An 8,475-nucleotide genomic window follows, 5' to 3' on the forward strand; every position below is an offset into this window, starting at 1 on the left:
TTGGGTGGGTAGTATGTTATGTCCTAATGTAGGTTATGGTAACCTACAGCAAAGGCTCAAATTTGTACCTTCTGGAAGGTACCATTTCCCAAAGCTGATGCTTGGCAACAGAAGATGCCCTCCTGACCCTCTGCAGCTTGGCAGAAAATGCTCCGTAGTGCCTGAGCTTCCTAAGTGTGTATCCCAGGGTACAGACTGCTTGGGGCTGCTGGCACAGAGTAGCTTCTCTTTTTTTAACCTTTTTAATCTCCTTTCCCTGCGTGCTCAGTACCAGGTGAACAGAACAGTAAAATAGAGGACAGAGTTATTTGGTAAGGTAGATATTGGAAAGAAAAAGGTAAAAGTAGAACGGATTGGGAACTGTTCTTGTTTAAGCAAATGGTGACCTGTTAAGCTGCTGTTACTGGAATTTCTAAGGAAGGGCTCAGCTGTTGGACCTGGAGATTCAGTACTCACAGCAGTACTCTGGCATCACTGTTAGCTTCGATTTCACATTTAAACCTAAAATTGCTGTGAGTTTTCCATCACATCCTCCTTTCTTTTGCGCCCTGACTGGGGCATGAAAGCTGTATGTTGTTTGTGGCATCCGTACTCATTCTGCCGGCTGATTGGCCCATGTTTGATAGGCATCATTATTTTAACATTCATTCTTACAACATACTCGGTGTATGTTGTAACTGTAATGTAACTTTTGGTGTAATGTGTATTGTTAGCCTGATGTCTTCTGAGAGTATCTTTAGCTTTTTATAGAGACCACGTGATATACTATTAGCATGTTGATAAACTTTATGTGATCTGATTATATATGGATTGTGCTTATAAATAAGTATAATTCCTCATCATTGCCCCCAGCCTACTTCATTTGGAGTTTTGCTTGAATTATTCAGTGAACTTAACCAGTAAAATGTGAACTTGAGTAATCAATATTGCACTTGCTCCTAGAAGGATGTGTGAACACGTTTTTGTCCATCAAATTAGGTTAAGACAAGAAATACTACAGCTAAGTTTTAATATTACTTTGGCAGGTATGTACTTTGAAAGACAAAGGCAGTGTTTTCAAGAATGCTTTTATTGATGCTGGTTCTCTGAGCTTAACTCTCTGATCTCCCTGGAGGTCAAGGACATCTTTGTTTTCACGTAGCCCTTTGCTGTGGGATAACCAAGCTGTCTGCTGACAAGATCAGGCACTTTGAGGTCACTGAAACATGGGGAATGTTCTGGTGTCGGATGCTAGTTCTTCTGCAGCCTGTCCCTCATCTGCCTCAAATATATCAAGGGAGTATTTCAAGGAAATATCAAGCAAAGATAAGGTGACTTCTAGAGCTTTGTGAAGATTGCGGTGCTGTATCTCTATCCCCTGTAGCAGACTGTAACACTAAACAGAGCTTGCCATGTTCAAAACTTGAATCGTTTGTGATACAGGACATTCTTTAACAGGAAAATGTGATATTTTCCTTGCTTTAAAAGCACATTTGTCTATTTTGACTCCTCTTCTGATACTTTTAATATTATTAATTACAAAATAAATGTAGTAGTTGATATCCTTAGATACTATGTGTTTAGGCATGATTGTCATTGCATTTTTCATCTGATTTCAGCCTGTGACTGCTGTGAGTTCAAAAGCTTCGTCAAAACTTTACAGTGATTTGTTTCACATGAATACGGTGACTGCATGCCTTGTCTTGATAAACACACTGCTTGGATCAGGACGTGCTAAACTGGTGGTTCAGTGAGAAGTCAGGTTATGCCAAATGTTAACTAGAAGCATTAAAATCTTAGGAAAGTGAAATGAATCTGTGTACTTAAACATACCTTGGTTCTAGCAAATGGATTGATGCTGTGATTCTGTATGTTAACATGAAGTTGCATACTACAGTATCAGGGAGAAGTACTGGTTTACTTGTTCTTCCTTACACAACACAAATGGCAGTGTGAAATTCCTTACTGTTGAAGTTAATGATACCTGATTTCTTGCTTATATGTAAATTAAGAAACAAAGACCTTTATTTACACAGCTTGAGTTGCTGTTATGTGTAGTATTACATTTCTCCTAAGAATACCAGGCAGCACAAGAAAACCAAACCTCTGCTGCAATTAGCAAAGGCTGCTAGTGATAAGGAAGAAGTTCTTTAGGGTGAGGGTGGTGAGGCACTGGAACAGGCTGCCCAAAGAAGTGGGAAATGCTCCATCCCTGGCAGTGTTTAAGGCCAGGTTGGACAGAGCCTCGGATGACATGGTCTAGTGTGAGTTGTCCCTGCCCATGGCAGTGGGGTTGGAACTGAATGATCCTGGATGGTCCTTTCCAACCCAAACCATTGTGTGATTCTGTGAAAAGGGGAATGTTTTCCTAAATCACCTGCTTTAAGTGAAAAGGTGAATGCTGGTTTTCTGTCAGTTTACTGGTGCACTACAAATCTGTTACTCCAAAATTTTCCATAATAGTTCAGACAGTTTATAATACGCTGTTAACTGGAACTTGTGGCTGTCAGCTTCAGTCATTCCTTCACCCCTGCAGAGTCAAGTTATTTTAGCTGTCTGGTTAATCTTTGTGCTCTCTGGTCATTGGAGATCAAAGCACTGCAGTGTACAGGTTATTGAGAACTCTGTGAACAGGTTTCCTGTCTTTTAAGCTACTGCTTTAAGCTGGAGAATATAATTTATTTGAAGAGTTTTACTTTTCAATAGTATTGTAGTTAAGTTGGAAGTTGAAAGATGAAATGTGAGATTTCATTTGCATACACAGCTTGACAGATATTGCCAACTATGATCCACTCTTGCATTTATATGGAGCCTAAGGCAGATGAGCCTATGGCAGCTGACACTTTGTGGCTTTGTGGAAGAGAGCTGAGTTTTGGTCTGTTGTTGGTGCTTGAGTTTATTTTAAACAGTGGCTGGAAGCCTGTATCTGCAGCATTTCCTGCAGTGGACCTTCACAGGTCCCGCTGTACAGGTTAACTTTTAACTACTTTCACAGAGCATTTGTTCTAGAAACGTGATGCCTGATGCTTATTACCCCAGTACCAGTAACATTTTAATTCTTCACATTCAAAGACTATTACAAACTGCACATGAAATTGAGCATTTTTTTAATTGAATTGATTCCTTAGAGGAATTTCTTGACATTTTTACAGCGTTTCTGTTGTGCTGATGTGGCTCCCATTGGCCTCTACTTGAGATCCAACCGATCTGCAAAACTGAGCATTTGCAATTGGTCACTCAGATGATGATGAGTAGAAGTAATGGGTGGATGTAAAAAGTGCTTTCAGTGGCTTGTCCCACACTTGCAGGTGAACAGTGTAGAGGAGGTTGAGGACTCAACTTATAAATCAGCTAATCTCCAAACACATTGAGAGTTTTCCTCAGTTACCTGTCCTGGTTTCTTTGGCTTCTGCAAAAGCAATTGAAGCAGATGATGGCTGTGAATGACACCTTTCAGTTTGTTAAACAGGTGAAATAAGTGTTAAGGACTAACATCCCGGTTCAAACCTCTTTTGGGGACAAGATCCGGTTTATGAAGGGAATATGGCAGGATTCCTATGAAGAGCCGTGTGTTTGCTTATGTTTTATTTTTGTAGACATTATATTTCATATGTAAATGTGTTGAAATGAGGTGGGCAGCTGTAATTTGGGTGTTTGGCTAATTTGTTTTGGGGAGATTGTCTTTAATGAGATTTTATTTTGGGCTGTCATAAAGCTCACTTTACAATCCTGATAAAATCAGATTTGCAATGCAGAAACTCCAAACTTAATGATGGGTTTGTGTGGGAGCTTGGCTTGCATCACTCATGCAAACTGCTCTGCCCTTGACCTAAAGAAGTTACTAATGCTCATGTGTTAGTAGGCGGCCAGCCACCAAAGCAGGCTTGAACCACATCCTTGGTTAGAGGTTTTCACAAGTATTTGTCAGGAATATCAGTGTTCAGACATGTCTTATACTGGCAAAGTCTTCAGAGTAGGTTTTGCCTGAGGTGCTTTTGATGCTTCTGACTACTCGGAACATTTTAGTTGACTCCTGCATTGTTCTTGTTTGTCTTTGCCTCTCTCCCAGGTCAGGATGCTGCCTGGACCCCTCTGTAACGTCAGCATATCAGCAGGTGGAGCGTTGGTAAGAGAGCAGACTGTCAAGTCCCTCCAGCATTTAGGAATTGCCATCCAAGTCCTGCTCAGCTGATTGCCATGGAGGTGGGGTCTGCTGACTGCGTTTGGCATGGAAGTCTGAGGGAATTGCTCCATCTTAACGTGCAGTGTTAACAAGAAATGCCAAAGGATAGCTTCAGACATGCAGTTGGTGTGAACTTTGCAGAGAGTGAAAGGCATCTTGGTGTTCCTCTGCTGGTTTATCCAAATGCCAGTTTTTTGCAAGGCATGGAAGTATTGAAGCTGATCTGGATTAGTTATAAAGTTGATACTAGCTTTAAGGGAGCATGGTTGTGCCAAATTCCTTTTCTTTGCTGGCTCTTTGCTGTGTCTTTGAGATATGCAGCTTCCTTACGTTACTGTTTCTGCTCAAAGCATTGATACCAGAGGTCTTAAGTATTGCTATCTTCTTCTTTTTCTTGGGGGATGGTGGAGAAAGGTTCCTGTTGTGGTTAAGCGATTCACCTATATTGGTTTAACACTACATAGCCACCAAAGCAAGCAGTCCTGCCCTATACAACACCTGAGTCCTAAGGACTGTAGTGCTGTCCAGTGACTGAGATCAGCTACCTGCTGTAGGAAAAAAAAGATGTGTTTTCCTTTTGTTTTCCAGGATTATTTTGTAGCTGATACACTGCTTGTCCAAGTAACTGGCACCATGAACCATGGCATTATAAAATCCCTGTAACAACGGGGGAAGTTGGACTCCCTCAGCTGGAAGCCAGGAAGCACAGGACTGTACTTCTGCCTCAGTGCTCTTACTGTGTTCGGTGTAAACCATCCCGAAAGTACACTCTCAGTCAGGCTCTGTAATGTGAGTATTCTCTTCATATTGTTGGAATGGTTGTTGTGTAACAGCCTCCCTCCTTGAGATAATTACAAAGCAACCCTAAACTGCACTGAGTGATGTTCTTACTGCACAGTTGTTTTCTATTTGAGGTGTGACAAAGATCTCACTACACATAAGTGTCGCATTCATGCATTACTCTGTAGACATGCATAGGATTTAGTGTTTAGGTTCTTTGCCTTAACATGCAGCTAATGAAAATTGCTTCAGATTAATTTTGGAGTAACTGTGTTATCTCCAGAATGCCTGTCACTATAGGCTGCATAGGAACATTCTTTCCTGCTGGACATGCCAATCAGCTTCCTTTGGGTGAAACCAAATTCAAAGCTATGCTTCTGGACTTGGCTAATGTTTTTTGTTTAAGGCTGTTTAGACCATAGGTAGGACCAGAGCAAGTTCTGAAGTGAGGTCATGTGGAATATATGTAGCTTGAATATTGTCTTCACAAACTGTTTGTTTTGCTGATCTCCTCCTCTTGCAGTACAATACCTGCTAATGTAAGTGTAGGTTTTGTTGTTTGATTTTTATTTTAGATGCATACATGGGCTAATAAAAGAAACACACCAGTTAATGCAAGGAAGAGAGTTCATTTTAGCTACAGGTCTTATTGATCGAGTGCCTCTCAATCTTGTTTTGAAGCTTGGTGACAGCGTGAGATAACCGAAGATTCACAGGCCCAAAGAACCCAAAAAGCAGGATTATAGTGTCAAGTAATGACCTAGGTTTCCCCTTCGCCAAGCTCTTTTGTCTGTTGCATTGAATAGTTGCTGCATCTCTGTGGCCCTAGGAGTGAGTAGTAGGAACCAGTCCTTCTCCTCCTAAATTACTTCTAAACTGTTATTGTAATTGCTTTAATTCTGATTATCCCTAAAGCTCAGCTTTTATAGTGCGCCTAAAGAAAAGTTTGGTCACACTGTCCATCTTCTGTATTTAGTTTATTCTGATTTGATACTGGTAGGAAACAAAATGGAGCCTAGTGAAGGACAAATAGCCATTTAAGCTGTAGTGTTGTTAAACATGAGGCATCCTGTGTGCTGCTTGAGTGACATTTAAAACACTTCAGAATTGTCTTGGGGGAAATATTCTGCCTTTTTCAACTCCGAGGGAGCTTCTACAAGCAAACTAAGTGCCAATAGCTTTCACATTGCCTGTTCTTAAAGATACAGCATAAAATGTTCCTCTTGAAGGGGTGTTTTTCCTGACAGAACAGTGAGTAGTCTGCACAGGTGCCCATAGGATGGTGTTTGGCAGCACATTTAACTTCTTAAATGTGGCTTAGGCAGGAGAGTTCTGGTTTCACTCTAGGTGTTTGGGGTTGGTTGGGTTTTTTTTAAGTATTTGGCAGCAGCTGATTAAAATACTTTTAACATTAAATATTTGTGATTTCGGAACTTGCTGGAGCTGCCAGCACTGCAGTATATTGATAATACCTGGCTATTTATAGTAAAGTCTGCACTGATGTCATCTGTGGATAATTCCTTTTCCAAAGACTTACTGACTTCATGTCTGAGGGTAATTCTGTAAACAAGGCTGTAGGTGCTGGAAGCGTATCACAGGAGTTATGAGATCATGGAGCTGCAAGGATAATGGTCAGAAGAGATTTCTAGAAGTCTCTGGTCCAACCACTTGTTCAAAGCAGGGCTCTGAGTGGTGGGCTCAGCCATGGCTCTGTCCCATGAAGCCACGAGAACTGCCAAGGACAGGGAATCCACTGCCTCTCTGGGAAGCCTTTTCTGGGCTTCACCAGCCTCCTGATGAACAAGTTTGTCCTTGTGTCCAACCTGCATTTTCTGTGCTGCCTTTTGTGGCCATTGCTCTGTCTTACCCTGTCAGTCAGTGCTGAGAGAGTTTGTCTTGACTGTCTTTAGAGGTCCCATCTTGTAGCTGTAGACAGGTCTTAGATGGTCTCTTTGCCAGACGAAACAGGTGTGTCTCCCTTCAGTTTTGCCTGTGGGTGATGCCCTTGAGGCTCTTGACCACTGTGGTAGCCCAGGGCTGGACCCTTCTTGGTTCCTCAGCATCCTGTTGAAGTGAGGGTCCTCACATGAGCATTCAGCATCCCTTCCTTGTAGTCCCCTTTGCAGTTTGCCTTCTGCAGCGAGATGTTGGCTCCTGTTTCAGCTGCCTTCTGCCCCAGCACCTAGTCCCTTTGCAGCAGGGCTCTTACTCAGCTCTCCCCAGCCCATGCTGATGCATGGGGCTCTTCTGCCTTGGGTGCACAGCTCTGTGCTTTCCCCTCTTGAACCCAGTGAGGTTTCTTTGGGCCCATCCTCAGGTTTATCATGATCTGTCTCTGTTGGTAGAAGTGCTGCCATTCACAGTGTCAGCCTCCTTCTCTGCCCTCTGCACTTTACTGTCACCTGTTTGTGACGGTGCTCTCTGTGTTGTCATCCTGGCTGCTGCTGAGTGTTTGGAGCCCTGTGCTGGCCCCTGGGGTCCTAGACATGAGTCTAGTGGGGTTTGTGCTTGTCAGGAGCCTTCTGTGAATGCCATGATGTTTTTTTCTAGTTACTGTTAATTTCTGTGTAGAGCACAGCAAAAGAAGACTAATATGGTAGGTGGTAAGTGCATTTGGTAGGGTCATAGAATGTTTGAGTTGGAAAGGACCTTAAGATCATCCAGTTCCAACCCCCTGCCATGGGCAGGGACACCTCATACTAAACCATGTCACCCACGCGTCTGCCCAGCCTGGCCTTCCTTGGACACCGCCAGGGATGGAGCATTCGCCACTTCTTTGGGCAGCCTGTTCCAGTGCCTCACCACCCTCACAGTAAAGAACTTCTGCATTATATCTAACCGGAGCTTCCCCTATTTCAGTTTGAACCCATTACCCCTTGTGCTATCACTACAATCCCTGATGAAGAGTGCCTCTCCAGCATAGTTGTAGGTCCCCTTCAGACTCCATGCAGCCTCCAGCCAGGTGGTTGGTAACCAAAACTTTTAACAGTCACTGTGAAAAGCAAAGACTATTGTCATGATTTAGAGAGAAAATTCTTGCTAAACTTCACTCCTGTTCTCCCTCCAAACACTTGAGTGGCTCCTCTTCTTAGTGTAGTGCAGTAACTAAGCTCTAAATGTGACATTGCACAAGTAAGCAGCATGACTCATATTTGTCAAGATTCACTCCTGGTGTACTTGCAGACTAGGAAAGTCTATTTTAGTTCCTGTTGTGTTGTGAGTTATTGAAGGAGGTGGCTCGATTCTAGAGGAGGAGGCTGTGGAAGTAGTAATTTTATAAGTATACTTGTCAGATCCTGTGCAAGACTGACTAGAGAGTACAGAGTAATGCTTTCCAAATGAGCTGTTTTGCCAGCACATTATGTCTCTTCCCAATTACTGTCAGTAAAACCTGAAAAGAACTTGGTGACATCTACATCTTAAATAGAGATAATCATGTTGAGAGTATTTAAAAGGTGTTTTGTATCGTGTTTTTCTATATTGTATGCTTTTTGTTTTGATTTTGAGATCCTTGATGCTGAAGTGGGTGCCGT

The 8,475-nt window shown here is 42.4% G+C and overlaps 1 long non-coding RNA gene across 1 annotated transcript; it reads left to right on the plus strand.

The window, feature by feature from the left end:
- Window positions 1–640: 640 nt before the first annotated feature.
- On the plus strand, window positions 641–5,123 carry LOC133266481 (uncharacterized). The gene is made up of 3 exons (XR_009742420.1): window positions 641–1,310; window positions 4,054–4,182; window positions 4,751–5,123. It is a non-coding gene; the product is annotated as an uncharacterized LOC133266481 (long non-coding RNA).
- The last annotated feature ends 3,352 nt before the right edge of the window (window positions 5,124–8,475 follow it).

This window comes from Pezoporus flaviventris, unplaced genomic scaffold (genome assembly GCF_033815535.1).
Source record: "Pezoporus flaviventris isolate CSIRO_AGI_PZ_B2104156 unplaced genomic scaffold, CSIRO_AGI_Pfla_v1 ptg000007l, whole genome shotgun sequence".
NCBI lineage: Eukaryota > Metazoa > Chordata > Aves > Psittaciformes > Psittacidae > Pezoporus > Pezoporus flaviventris.